We start from the raw sequence: 16212 nt of genomic DNA, 5'->3' as shown, positions 1-16212 counted from the left end.
AGGATCATGCTAGTAGAATATTCTTAGCAGTTGATGACATCACAGTATAAGGCAAAAGGCAAAAGCTTGAGGTTACTAGTCAGTCGTGTGGGCTGCAGAATTTCTCAGTTTCTCATTAGAGAACAAGACTATATTACCAGTAACTTTTCTAAATGTTATCACTTGAAACTTTCTGATATGTTCAGTTTGTCTGCCACTAATATCTATTCCACTTCTGCTTTGTCCATTGCTTCCGTGGCTGTCAGGATGATGCTAAATAACACACAAGCATTAAGAAGATAGAATGTAGAAGGTACTAAAAAAAATCTGCTGTCTTCAAAACAGAGCTTACATTAAATTTTGTTTTGTATAACAATAAGTTTGGCTGTTTCTAAGCCTTCTGCTTATTTTTAATTTCTAACAACATCCCAAAGCATTTGTCCCTAGAGCTGAGACTCTGCATAAAGAGTTCTTTATCTTTCTACCTAGCCCAAAGCATTTTCTAGCTCTATATATCCAACGTTATCCATTTGTTCTAGCAGGTAACTAAAAAAAGTATCTATTCAACCTACAAACTCATTCCACTCACCTTAGAACTCATTTGTTCCAAAGTTGCTAAAATTATGTCAGATGGAATAAGAAAAAAAATTACAAAATCCTAAGCACAAGGTTCAACGCAGTTAAGAGAAAACTCTGAGAGTTAACAGCTTCTCTTCCATCTCCCCTCATATTCCACTCCTAATCCCCGGGACACACCAACAGCAGCCTATGGTTAGGTGAGCTTAGAGGAAATCCTCCTTGCCATGGTGATACATCCTCTGACCTGACCTGCTGACTAAATTTCTATTACTCAAAGTTTATTTAAAATAAGATGTATTTCCACATCACTATTAAAATCCACATCCCCCTATGGAGATTTGGTTTAGGCTATTTTCAACTACTAATGCATTAAATTGAATTAGCATGTAATCTGTCATTTTTCAAACTCAAAGCACAGTCTTGAAGCAAAGAAAATGAGGCCACGAAATCTTAAAAACTAGGATTGGGGCAGATGGAGAATTGCCAGGGGAGATTAGAACCAACTGTGTCATAGTGTGAGCCATGGAGGAGCAGAGGGGAAGTGAGGTAGGAGGAGACCTGGGGAACATTTTAACATCACTGTTAGTCATCCTTGGCTTGACCCAACTCCATACAGATTGATCACAGGTTAATAAAAGAATATCAACTCTGTAGTTAAAGGTTGGAATAGTAATTGTCATCTAAAGTACTGTGTGTGAAGAAAGAGAAATACTATCTGTCTTCTCACATCAGTTTCTGGTTGTTACAGCAACAAAAATGAATACTCTCACAATGAAAATATTGAAAGAATTTTTGAAATGTGTTAATCCTTATTAAATCAATATTGTAGAAAAAATGTCTCAAAACTTTAAAAAGATTGCTGGTGGGATATGTCATTTCCATTTTTGAAAATGACTTTTCAAATCAAATGAAAATAGTTGGAAGGATAATGTTGCTTAACAATAGATTTCCTGAAATAGAAGTTTCCTAAAATGTATATTATAAATAGCTATCTTAATAATGGAGTCCTATCTATCAAATGCTTTACTTCTATCACCTGTACCTCAGTAGAAATGTTTCAGCTGCATATACTGTATAATACTATATACTGTTATGCACACACACACACACACACACACACACACACACACACACACTAATGTTATAATACTATAGCATCAAGTAAGATCTACTTAATTTGATCTTATAGCTAAAAGAAAAATTTAGTTAGAGCCTATGTGCAATACTATTTATACATTAAAGAACCAAAATTCAACTCAGCTATTATACTTTATTTTATTAGAAAACAAAATCACTCAATACAAAATGTTTTTATTTTTTTATTTTAATTTATTTAAAAAATGGAATAGTAGGGAGTTTCCATATACCAGTTCCCCATTCCCAATAGTCGCCCCTATAATTAACAACTTGCATGAAGATGGTACATTTATTACAACTAATTAAGTGATATTGGTATATTATTATAAACTAAAGTCAATAATACACCTTAGGCTGACTCTTTTTGTTGTATAGTTGTATGGGTTTTGACAAATGTGCAATGTCAGTATTCAGCATTACAGTATCATATAGCTTCACCACCCTAAAAATCCCCTAACCTTCATGTATTCATTCATTTCCCACCACCCCTATTTCAAATCCCAGGAAATCACTGGATTTTCTACTATTTCTCCAGTTTTATCTTTTCCAGAGTATCCTATAGTTGGAACTCTATAGTATATAGATTTCTCACATTGATTTCTTTCACTTAGTAATATCCACTTAGGGTTTCTCTATGTCTTTTGAGTGCTCAATAGTTCATTTACTCTTCTTGCTGCATAATATTCCATTATATGGATCCACCACAGTTTGTTCATCCATTCACCTATTGAAGGAAAACTTGATTGCTTGGTGATTATGAACATATCTGCCATAAATGTGTATTTGCAGATTTTTTCTGGCCATAACTTTTCAACTTAATTGGGTAAATGGCTTGAAGAGTGATTGTTATAGTGTATGGTAAAACAATGTTTATCTTTGTAAGAGACTCCCAAACTGTCTTCCAAAGTGGCTCTGCAATTTTGCATTCCCACTGGCAATGAATGAAAGTTCCTATTGCTCCTATCCTCAAAAGCATTTGGTGTGGCCATTTTTTTTTTCATTTTAACAGGTGCCTAGTATTATAACTGTTCCAACTTGCAATTCCCTGATGACACATAATATTGAACATATTGCATGTGCTTGGTCTCCATCTTTTAGTTCCTCTTCGGAAGGTGTCTGCCTATTTTTAAAATTGATTTGTTTGTTTTCTTATCATTGAGTTTCCACTGCTTGTATATTTCAGACACGAGTCATTTTATCAAATTGTGTTTTGCATATATTTTCTGTATGTGGCTTGTTTCTACTTTCTCTTAACATTGTATTTTGCAGAGCAGAAATGATTAATATTATAACTTGTCAATCTTTCCTTTCATGGGTCATTTTATAGGTCTAAAAATTCATTGTTGAACCTAAGTTCACCTAGATTTTCTCCTATGTTGTCTCCTAGAAGTTTTTATAATTTTGCACTTTACATGTAGGTCTATGATCTGTTTTGAGTTAATTTTTTGCAAAAATGTATAATAAGGTCTGGGCCTGGAGGTTTTGTTTTATTTTGTTTTGCATATGAATATCCAATTGTTCCAGAACCGTTTGTTGAAAAGACTATCCTTTCTCCGTTGGCTTGATTTTGTACCTTTGTGAAAGATCAGTTGACTTTATGTGGGTCTATTTCTGGGTGCTCTGTTTTGTTCTATTGATCTGTTTGCCTGTTATTTGGCCAATATCACACCATCTTGACTATTGTACCTTTACAATGAGTCTGATGTCAAACAGTGTGCATCCTCAGACTTTCTTCTTCAGTATTGTTGTCACTATTCTATGTCTCCTGTCTTTCCATAAAAACTTTTGAATCAATTTATTGAGATACACAAAATAACTTTAACTCACTGCGATTTTGTCTTTATCTTAAAATATCAATAGTTCAGGCATCACTGGGCTCATATTGCCACAAAATAACTGCTATTACCTTTTTAGACAGAGCTTGTATATTCCAGATGACTTCAATCTCTGCCTGCCCCATTTCAATTATGTTTATTATCTTTGTAGCTTCATTGGAGGCATTAGTGTTTGTGACCTGATGATAGGTATAAAAATGTCAGCTATTGCCTGATAAATTTGGTTTTATTTTTTTCATTCTCTATAAATGTAAAACCCAATAAAGTCTAAGATTATGGAAGTTTCCAAAAAAAGCAAGTAGAATTTTTTTAATTTTTTTTTAATGTTTGTTTATTTTTGAGACAGAGAGAGAGAGAGAAAAAAAAGCATGGGTAGGGGAGGGACAGAGAGAGAGGGAGACACAGAATCTGAAGCAGGCTCCAGGCTCTGAGCTGTCAGCACGAAGCCGGATGTGGGGCTCAAATCCACAAGCAGCGAGATCATGACCTGAGCCAAAGTTGGACACTTAACCGACTGAGCCACCCAGGCGCCTCAGCAAAGAGAAATTTTTTAATAGTAAATAGCTTCCTATGTTTCCCAACATTGTGATGAATTAAATATGATCACCAATTTTTTTTAGTTCCTTCAATCCAGAATGGAGGGTCTAGTTCCCTATAGTTTAATTCTGGCCTGGCCCTATGTTGTGCTTTGATCCAAAGATTATAAACCCATAGATTATGTCATACTATATGAACTCTGGAGCTAAGGCCTCAAGAGGTATTATAGTTTCTTCCATGACTCTTTCTGAGACTGGCATCTTAGTCTAGCCACCTGAAGAAGACACACGACAGATAACTGAGTTAAGTTCCCCCAAGTCAAAAATGAGTACCAACTGACAGATGTTTGAGTTAGGCCAACTTGAATCTTCCACTTCTGCCAAATGTACACAAGGGAGCCAAAGTGAAACCAGCAGAGGAACTGCTGAGATATACCACAGGATTATACAAGAAAATAAATTGTTTCAAGTCACTAAATTTTAGACTGGCTTATTATGTAGCAACAGATATTTGCCTTATTTTTCTTCTCTAAAATTTGATTTTTTTTAAAAAAAGGGTGTCAAGAAAGTAGATTTACATTTTTAAATTAGGGAGGATAGGGGCACTGGGGTGGCTTAGTCGGTTAAGCATCTGACTTCAGCTCAGGTCATGATCTATGGTTCATGGGTTTGAGCCCCACATCGAGCTCCGTGGTGACAGTGCGGAGCCTGCTTGGGATTCCCTCCCTCTCTCTCTGTCCCTCCCTCACTCATGCTGTCTCTGTCTTTCTCAAAATAAATAAACTTAAATAAATAAAAGAATGTTTAAAATAAAATAAAATAAAATAAAATAAAATAAAATAAAATAAAATAAAATAGGGATGATGGGACACCTGTATGCTTCAGTTGGTTAAACCTCTGATTCTTGCTTCAGCTCAGGTCATGATCTCATGGTTTGTGAGATCAAGCCCCATGTCAGGCTCCATGCTAAGAGCATGGAGCCTGCTTGGGATTCTTTCTCTTCCTCTCTCTCTCTGTTCCTCTCCAACTTGTGCATGCACATGGGCTCTCTGTGTCTCTTTTCTTCTCAAAGTAAATAAACTTGAAATGAAATGAAATGAAATGAAATGAAATGAAATGAAATGAAATGAAAGAGGATAGAGGTACAATTGTCAATACTATTTTTGTGTGATAGAATCATAGGTGATTTTTATTTATATCTTTGGATTTCCAAAGCTTTTTATAAGAACATATGTTAGTTTGAGTGTACACAGTTATGTTAAATTCTGTTGTTGTAAGGTGGATGACAATTACACGAGGAACAAAGAAATTATAAAAGTAAATGATTAAGACACAAGGCACATATTTAAGAGCAGATGAAAGTTTTTTCTCTAGGCTCTACAATAGTATGGATTGAAAAGCCCTGGAAATAATAAACTTGAAATTCTAGGTCATGACTTTAGTTGACTAAATTGATTTTAAGGGGCTATGATAGAATTCAGAACTATTCATAAAAATCATTTTTGTTCTTGCTATATGGGCACTGACTATTCATACCCAAATGGAATTATTCAGCTAATAGAACATGGCAAATTTTTCCAGTTAATTAATGAGCATGATTTAATCACATGAAATGGAATCAGAATTCCAGTTTGTAATACTCTATTTAATTAACTGGGTGATGGGTACACAAATGGTCATTTTATTTTTATTCTTTAAACTGCACAAATGTTTCATATGCTTCTATGTATGTGCTATATGTTTTAAAATGAAAAAGAGAGGAGAATGCAAGGGTAGAGACAAGAAAACATATTTGGCAATAGCTTTAAAATCAAACCAGCAAAAATTGATTTTTTTCTGTCAATTTATATATTAAAAATAAACAAACAAAAAAAGCAGACTGCTTTAATATGATGTTCATGGAAGTTAATGCAAAAAAAAAGTATGCAGCCATTTTTCTAAATTGATTATAAGCAGTCTGATTTGCTTAGACTAAAACCCACTTTAACTTTTTCCTGTTGGTAAGGGGGTGGGAAATGTTCGCCTGATTCTCAAACCTGATCTTATTCTCATCCTGGTGGCAATAAAGCTAATCCTCTTCAGAGGGTCAGAGAGTAGTATGTAACTAAAGGGAGAAGAATCGTGACAGTGATACTGCTCTCTGACATACACATTTAGATTGCATTTAAAGTGTAACATCTTAGCGTGACATGCTGCTTTTGCTTATGCTTCCTTCCTTCCTGCCTGCCTGCCTTCCTGCCTGCCGGCCTGCCTACCTTCCGGCCTTCCTGCCTGCCTGTCCGCCTGCCTGCCTTCCTGCCTACCTCTCTGCCTTCCTGCCTGCCTGCCTGCCTTCCTGCCTGCCTGCCTACCTTCCGGCCTTCCTGCCTACCTACCTGCCTGCCTGCCTGACTACCTACCTACCTGACTGCCTGCCTTCCTGTCTGCCTACCTGCCTGCCTGCCTGCCTGCCTTCCTGCCTGCCTGTCTGCCTTCCTGCCTACCTCTCTGCCTTCTTGCCTGCCTTCCTGCCTGCCTGCCTACCTACCTGCCTACCTGCCTGCCTTCCTGCCTTCCTGCCTGTCTGCCTTCCCTCCTGTCTGCCTTCCCTCCTGTCTGCCTACCTACCTACCTGCTTGCCTGCCTGCCTGCCTACCTACCTGCCTACCTGCATGCCTGCCTGCCTATCTGCCTACCTACCTACCTTCCTGCCTGCCTGCCTGCCTGCCTACCTGCTTGCCTGTCTGTCTATCTACCTGCCTGCCTGCCTGCCTTTCCCACCTTTCTAACTTTTTAAATGAAAAATCTGGCCAATATATTTGGCTTAAACTGTTACCTGAGTTGGAGAGGACTGATCCATAATCATTAGGAAAATGAATAATGATGTAGACAGTGGATCTCACAACTATGTGGTTTCGGGAACCACTGTACTCTTAAAAACTACTGAGGACCCCAAGGAGTTTTTATTTATGTAGGTTATAGCCATAAATATTTACCATATTGAAAGTCAAAATTGAGAGACTTTAAAAAAACATGTATTCATTGAATATTTATTCACAATTTACCATAATATATGTATTTTTAACTGTATTAACTGTATTTTGTTTTTCTAAAACAAAAAAATATTAGTGAGAAGATGGGTAGTACTTTACGTTTTTCTAAAATTTTTAATGAGTAGTTTAATAGAGAATAACTAGACTGTTATGTTGGTTGAATAATGCATTTGCTTTGTTCTGGTATGTTTATCTGGTTGAATTACATGAAAATAACTAACCTCCAACAGATATGTAGTTGGAAAAGGAAAGGTATGTTTTAACTGCCTTTTCAAATAATTGTAGATTTTATCCTTTAACACTACTCCAGTAAGTAGTTTCTTGAAAGTTACTTGTAACATGGAATCCGATGCCATATTAATAAACATTCTCCACTGCTATCTAAAAATCTATTGCTCTGTCTTGGACTGTGAATAGATCTTTTACCCATGAGGGATTCTTGTCACATCAAGCTGCGGTCATTCCGGATGGCACAGTGAATTAGGCAGATCTTCCCACTGTTGACACATTTCATTACACAGTATCAAAAATCCCCATTTGTTACTATTGCCACCAATCCCATCAGAAAGGCCTTTTAATGTTGTGATGCTGTCATGCTCAAGTGGCAGATACAAGTTTTCCAAATTTCTAATTTTAACTTAAAAGCTTGAATTTCATCCTTGGCAGCAGATACTATTTTCCTTAAACTGACTGGCTCACTTTTCTCATTTCTGAGAAAATGTCTAACCAGTACCCAAGTCTGAATAGCTATAGTTTTTCCGTTGATTGCCCTTTCAAGCGAAAATGGTGTTCTATAAAAAAAAAAAAAGCTAATTCAGCTTGAAACTCAAATGATCGTGAAAATAAAAAAAAATCAATGTACTTAGACATCCTTCATATGCATTTCCTCTTTTTATATGCTGAATATTAAAAATATATGCACTTAAGGATTAAGAATTAATAAACTTAATAATTTTTATCGCATCATGAAAGGTATTCTTAGTCAACATAGGGAAACAATACAAAAAGACCCCCAAAACTGTATGATCATTAAAATAGGTTTGACCCTGCAGATTCCCTAAAAGTGTCTCGAGAAACAGTAAGAGTCCATAGAACATACTTTGAGAACCAGTGTAGACACAGCTTCAACAAATTAGCCCATCTTCTGAGAAGAAGCCCATTTCCTTTCAACACGGGAATAGTTTTGCATCCTTGAAGTAGAAACTGATAAGAGTAATGATTACTCTTCCTCTTCCTTATTATTATTGTTATTACTATTATTTCTGTTATTATCATTATTATTTTTTTGCATTTGTGAGGGCAGTAAAAATCTTAACTATTTCCAATCACTGTCTTTCAGCAGTCGATTAAAAATCAACAGGACAAATGGGTGGCTCAGTTGGTTAAGGGTCTGAATTTGGCTCAGGTCATGATGTCACAGTTGATAGATTCGAGCCCTGCATTGGGCTCTGTGCTGGCAGCTCAGAGCCTGGAGCCTGCTTCGGATTCTGTGTTTCCCTCTCTGCCCTTCCCCTGCTTGTGTTCTGTCTCTCTCTCTCTTTCAAAAATTAAATAAACATTTAAAAAATTTAAAAAATTAAATTAAAAAAAATAAAAATCAAGAAGCATCTTGGGCCATATAACCTGACACATTTACCTACATTTCACATATTTGGAAATAAAAACTCCACTGTCTTCAGAGCTCATTACCCAAAGAGACATGGGGAGGCACACTAGTGAAAGTAGGGAGAGTATTTTCTATTTAAGGGCATTTCAATAAAAAAAAATTCTATCAGACACTAACGTGGCCAAATTGAGTCTCTGAGGCCAGCTAGAAGCTAAATTGGACTCTGCATTTGCAGGCCCAAATGTGTCAGGGCCACATGATTTTGTCTTACCTCATGATAGAAAACTGGACTGATTACATATGTCATCCAATGCTGGATACATTTTATAGTGAAAGGTGACTCTCTTTATTACTATTCTAGGACATTTGATGTAACCAATGAGTGGAATGCATGCTCACCCTGTGATGACAATGACTTTCTTTTAATGGGGCCATTTTCCTCAATTACTGTTTATGGATCTCAACACTAAACCTGCAAGCTGAATCTCAAGAATAACTGAGGCAGAGAGAAATTTAATTATGGACTGTTGGTGTCTGGGCCACCAGACAAAAATACCGGTGTTCACAATTTAATAACTATCTTCCTCAAAATAACCAGCGCTTGCTTTTAATTTTGATGCTTCCTGAATACAGAATCTTTCCCCCTGCCCTTATTGTATACTCTTTGGTTTTCTTTATTAAATGACTGACTCAATGGAATATCAAACACTTTTCCAATTGGAAATGAAAGGACACTGCAGGCGACAGTGGGGTATTGTCTTTGATTTCTTCCCAGGCATAAGAGCTACAAATTAATTTAACTTCACAGAGCTGGTTTCCTGACTACATCCTCAATTTCAAGCTAACATACTGTTTACCTGCTGGCTCCGTAGCCATCCCCCATCTACTTCTGTTTCAGGAAATTCAGCAGGTACCGTGTGCCTTCAAACCAAAGCAGATATAATAATATGTGCTCTGAGTGAAAAATTCCATGGAACTCCTTCTAACTCTGTGTTTAGAGTGTATTTTATTAAAAACCAGCTTAATCCAAGGTGATCACAGGAAAATCAAAATTTATTTAATAAAAAAAGAAAAGAAAACTCCATCTGGCTGAAAGCCAAAGAGCTTTGAACAGGGTAGGAGAAAGAAACCATTTCTCAGGAGCTAGTATTCATCCCTCTATGATTCTATTACTTCCCTTCCTCATTTACACCAATTCAGTACTAAAAATGACATTCCCTCTCTGTAAATATTCCTACATCTGTTCATATTTCCTCTTTCTTTCTCCATGTACACATACATACTGCTATTTGTAGATAGAGTTTGGAAGAAGAAAGCAGAGTGTCTATTCTTACCATTGGCATATGGCTGTATCCCTGTGTCTCACGGGCAAATTTTGAGTCTATCAGTTTCATTTTGTAGCAGGGTTGAAGGAAGTGGTTTTATATTTATAGAATGATTTTTTTTTGTAGTTTTACAGCTGATGGTAGAGTCCCAGAAAACAAATGTTGCCATTATGATGTGTCAAAGTTAGTTTAGGGAACCCAGAAATCTTCATAATTTATATACATGCGTAAAGCAGAATTTAAAATTTTCTAGAAAAGTAATGGATTATTTACTCCAACTTTTGTTTTTGATAAAGAACCAAAAAAGTACTTGTGTTATTTCCTATTTGGTCAATGTTGAATAATAAAGGTATGCTCATTAACTCATGACTAAATATGTGTTTTTTATGCTCCAGGAATAAACTGATATCAAGCAGGACCAGAAAAGGAAGCTCCACCCATCCTTTCACTGATTTTTTGTGACTTTTACACTAATAGGATATAGGTTGGGCTTCCACATATGCTCAGAAAAAGTGTCTTGTTTATGAGTCAAGGCAGACTGCTGCTCTCTTCAGTCAACTACCCTAGGGAGGATAAGTGTCATAATCCTAGTAAATGCAGAGCTGACTATATATCAGCCCCAAAAGACTCTTGGGAAAGAAATACTCTCTCTTTGTCAAGAAATCTTCATTCCTCCTTACAGAGAACAATCTCAAGTATATCGTTTTTGCTTTTGACCTTGTATGAAATAGCAACACATCAGGGGATGGAAGTTTAGAGGAGATCATATAAATAGTATCTAATATCACACAAGGTCCAGAATGAAAATCGAAAAATTAGTGGATCTAGTGAGGGAGAGATCACTAGTAACATTAGAATGACAGACATGGCAAGAAAAAATGTAACCAATCCCCCAGTATTTCAAGTACTTCTAACTTGGAGTCCTGGAGTAGGTTGATATCCCCAAAACAGCACTGAGGGATGAAGACTTTTTTTTTTAACAAATTCAAGAATCGAACACATATTGTCTACTTATCCACTGTAAGTCAGCTTAGGCTTACTAACATATAAACTTTAGGCTTACTAGCATATAAACTTGGTTGCATCTAAATGGAATTTCATCAACTCTTTAGGAAATACTGATTATCTCTACTGTCTTTCATTTGTTAAAAGACCTGACCTGCAAAACTAATTCTAATATAGCATGACTTTTCACTGGTTTCCATGCTCTGTCCAGCCCCTGTTCTCAAAGAGGGCAAGCCAAAGCTATTATGGTTGGGGGTAAAGGGGTGGAGCACATCATGATATGCAACTTGGTCATTTCACTGTATGGTCAGTGGTATACAATAGAAGTTATCTTATTTTCCTTTGGTGTGCTTTTTATGACAATATAAACCACCTCAAAACCATTGTTTTTTAAATTAATTTAAAAGTAAGACAGTCTCATAGTTTATGAGATTGATTTTTGACCATTATTATTGTGTTTTAGCATGGCCTCATAGTTTTTAACAATTAGAGTCTGTCTAGAAAACTTGAACTTTTAAACACTGTGATTGCAATGGCAGAGTTGGAGATGAATGTGGAATGAAATAATAAATGAGAGTCTTGGTAGTGAGAAAATTTGGAAAGACTGCTCTAGACCAACCTCTTCTCTTAAAAGACAAGGAAAATAAGGATTTTATAAGATTCAGTGAATTGGTAATACCTAATAAAGATCAAATACCAGAAGTCTTATTTATCTTCTAACTCATTCCTAAGCCAGTGCCTCTTGCAATATTTTAGATAGTAAACAAAATAATGTTGACAGCAAGGTGGGGTGAAAATCATGTAGCAATGTATTACTAAAGAAACAGTTGAATTATAGTCTGCCTTTTAATAGACATGAAAAGCAAATGCAGAAAGAGATGATACTATGGATAAATAGCGTTAAGTATGTGTAATTAACTACCACCAAACAAATGAACACTTAGATATCCAGAATCAAAATCAGGTAATTTACAATCAGATAAATAATATTGACATGAGAATCAAACTGCTTAAGACTGGAATTTCTAAAATGCCAAAGTAATTACAATAGTTAATAAGGACTTAGCAATTACAGGCATTGTATTTGGCCTCTTAAGTTAAAACCTCAGAACCACTCTAATAAATAAGTAACATTACTCTCTACATTTTGCAAAATAAACAAAGATTTAGATAAGTAACCTGTGCTAAATTGCACCACTAGTAAGTGATAGGACTGAGATTAGTACTTAGTCTGGTGTCATACTCTATGCTTTTAGCAATTTATTATAATAATATTTCAATTGATTGATAGTAACTCAATATGAAATAGATCGTGGTAATCCACATGCTGACTCCTTCATGCAATCTGAATTAAATCTGATTTACTATTTAGGAAACATGGTTCAAATATAATATAGTCATATTTCATTCTTTTCTAAGTACATGTAAGAGAGAAGCAGAAAAATCCATTTTATCCAACTTAGATCTATGAAAGGCGAATAGCATTCTGTTTATAGCACAGCATAAGAAATAGTTTTATTCAAAACTAACCTAAATAAAAAGTCAGACTATGGGAAAATCCTTTAGTGCAATGAAAAACATTAAGTATGGTACAAAAATACCAGGTTATAAGTTAATTCAATTTGCTCTTCACTTTCTTATTCCTACTTTTCTGTGAGTGTACTTATATCATGATACATATTACTGAAAAACCTTCAAGGATGCCAACCATGAGTAAAGTGAATAGAATCAAGTCTAAATTTCTAGACACGGGATTCAATGTTCTCCGTAAAAGAAATTCAACTTCTCATTCCAGATTTATCATCTGCTATCATTCTACAAATGGTTATCATCTGAATATCTAGAAAAGGAATAATCTCTACAAACAGTCTGCAAATTTTCCACCTAAAATTGACTTATCCCTTGTCTGTGCTGATTTGGAACTAGATATGTTTACCTGAGTTTACAACTCCTTCCCTTATGTTAGTAATATGGTTACATGAATTAACTGTCTGGCTCAATGGTAAATTTAAAAAACAAAGATGGGGCGCCTGGGTGGCTCAGTCGGTTGAGTGTCCGACTTGGGCTCAGGTCATGATCTCGCGGTCTGTGAGTTTGAGCCCTGCGTCAGGCTCTGTGCTGACAGCTCAGAGCCTGGAGCCTGCTTCGGATTCTGTGTCTCCCTCTCTCTCTGCCCCTCCCCCGCTCATGCTCTGTCTCTCTCTCTCTCTGTCTCTGTCAAAAATAAATAAACATTAAAAAAATTTAAAAAAAACAAAGAATGTGTCTTCTTTGTTTTCTCTTATAGACTACTATTCTGGGAAATTATAAAAACTAATGGTAGCAAAAGGTAATTAATTTTGAAATACAAGCAATATTCAGTCAAACCAAAAAGTTTTATGTATCCATCAGTAATAGATTCTTGGTGATAAACACAGTTCTGAAACTATTTTGTTTTAAAACTATATATATATGTATATATATATATATGTATATATATGTATATACATATGTATATATATATGTATATATATGTTATATATATACATATATATATGTATCTATTTTCCTTTAAATAATATGAATTTTGAAACGGTTTTTGTTAAAATGCATTTCAATGAAAATAAATATTAGAGAGAAAAATCATTCAAAATATACTTTAGTCCAATGTATTCCATTAAAAGCCAATGCTTCTAATTGTATAGATATTTAGAGTTCAGGTCTTTCCAAGACCCAGAGTCATTTAATTGCAGCTAAACGAATGAACAATAGATTGGATTACCAATTGATCAATTCAATTAGGCCATTAAGAAAACTGAAATAAGAGCTCCAATGTATGGGCCAGTTATTTCACTCAACCTAGTACCCAAAGCAGATTTATAATTCATCAATTCAATCTACTGCTTGGCACTCAGATGTCATGAGAACTAAATAAACTGAACCTGACAATCCCAGTGGCCCCTCAATACCTCATATATTCTCCATCATGAAATGCTTTAAACCATCGCAACCTTATTCAGTACTGTATTGTCAGTATTTCAAAACAAAACCCCTTTACAACAATTTAATACTAATTTACTCTGTTACATTAGTCTGTTAAAAATGTACAAGTCCTCACAAGCAATAATTCAATTTCTGCCTTAAAACATTAGTCAACACATTAGTTACCAATTTCCCTAACTTTGAATGAAATAAGTAATTATTCATTTAATCTGGAAAGTGTAAAATGTTACGGGGAAATCTCATTTAAAAGTTTATAATTTTTCTTGAACACAATAGCACCAATTCCATTGCCAATCTCACAGAAAAGTGTGACCATCTAGATTTTACTGAGCCCAGACTCCATTCTCTCCCTCATAATCGGTATGTTTCTAAGACCTCACCTTAATTAAGATCTCCTCTCTCATCTTCATTTCTCAATCCTGCCTGATAGCCTTTTAGTAGCCACTGTTGGTCAATTCTCTCCAGGTTAATGCGCCACATTCTACCTTAACTTCATTCTTCCAGTTTATCTTCCTTACTTCCAGTTTGTCCCCTCCAACACATCTGTGCCCTATGATCCAGTTAAAACAACTAAGTGCAGGTCCCCTGAAAAGCTATTATATCTCCTTTCTCTATGCTGTGCTGATGCTGTACTTTTGTCCTGGTGTACACTTCTTTGCTCTTCATAACTGGCACCTGGTGTTTCTCTCTATGTAAGGGAATACCACTGTTACGTCCTTCACAGCACAATCCACTTTCATTGTCTATTTTCCCCACTACACTATTGCTGTCTTAGGGCACAGTCTCCCAAGTTTGTATTCCTAGCAACCAGCATGATAGCAGGTCTATAAAATTCACTGGAGAGTTTGTTGAATAAGGTACTCATTTAGTTAGTTAGTAAATAAACTGAAATTGCTCGTTGAAAGGCAACATTTCAAAACAACTCTTTGATTCTTAAAATCTGAATTTAATAGAACTCAGTTAACTTGGTGATATCGGGCATCTGATATATAAAAGGGGTGACTTTTATTTTATATAAACTTGAATAAGAACATCAAATTATATATGAATTAGTACTAGATAACTTTCTACACACATTAGTGTTTATGTTTAAAGCTAATCCAAAAACAAATAACTTCATCAGTCAAGATGGTACTTAAATGACCACGAAGAATATATTATTTTAAAGAGTGGTGACCATTCAGAAACCACTTTAATGCTTCTAAGTCATGGTAATACTTTGATGGTTTTCTATTTTAATTGACTCCATCTTACCTGATTAAATAAGCATTAGAAGAGAGAGTGGGTCATCTATGTATCTAATTTATTACTTCCTCAGATTGGTACTTATAGAAAACAGAAATTCATTCAGAAGGGATTAGCATGATTTAAAAAATGAGAAAACCATAAGCGGCAATTAAAAGAGGCTGGGATTGACCATTCATTCATTCATTCATTCATTCTCTCATTCAATTTTGCACTCACAGTGGATTTGTGTATTTGACCTCTAAAGCAACTTGCAAACTCAGGGATAAGTGAAACAAACATATGCTCCTTCAGCAGAGCCTTTATGTGGTCAATAGCATGCGAGACAGGCTTAACCAAGTATGAAAACTGTGTGTGTGTGTGTGTGTGTGTGTGTGTGTGTGTGTGTGTGTATTACCTCAGGTCATAAATCCTTTTGAAGCTTATATTTGAAATGATAGAACTCGGAGAAAATTTCTCATTGTATGTAATGATTTTTAAAAAATACAATTTCCATTCACATAAAAAATGCCCACACACCTCCAAAATATACCAACATATTCTTGATTTTCACCAAATTAACAAGATGAAATTTGGCTTTAAATAAATCTCCATGGATTAGAATGCAAATGTGTTTTACAAGGTGAATAAATAAATGTAAAGGGTGATCTGATGCTTATGTCTCTGTGTCTTTCAAAACTTTCCAGTTCAGATTTAATATTTAATTAGTCCAACTTTATCCCTTAATACCACTGGAAAACAGACTTTTCACTCATATTAAGATAGCCTAACATAGTCTTGCCAATTTTCTGTGTGACTTACCTAGGCTTCCCATCTGATTGACTTAGATGCATTATTAAGGACATATGAATATAAATATTTAAAATTTTTGTGTATCTAATGGATGCCTAAATAAATGCATGTATGTGTTGGGAATAAATGCTACATTAGCATCTGTCACTGCCTAGCGGA

At 35.3% G+C, this 16212-nt stretch overlaps 1 protein-coding gene across 1 annotated transcript in view; it reads right to left on the bottom strand.

Annotated features, from left to right (window-relative positions):
- Positions 1-16212, bottom strand: part of DCC (DCC netrin 1 receptor) — a 631926-nt gene that overhangs the window by 589277 nt on the left and 26437 nt on the right. The gene's annotated exons all lie outside the window — the stretch shown is intronic.

This window comes from Panthera tigris, chromosome D3, assembly GCF_018350195.1.
Source record: "Panthera tigris isolate Pti1 chromosome D3, P.tigris_Pti1_mat1.1, whole genome shotgun sequence".
In the NCBI taxonomy this organism is placed as follows: Eukaryota; Metazoa; Chordata; class Mammalia; order Carnivora; family Felidae; genus Panthera; species Panthera tigris.
Note: the sequence above shows the minus strand (reverse complement) of the source record. Positions and strands in the feature narration are given on the sequence as shown.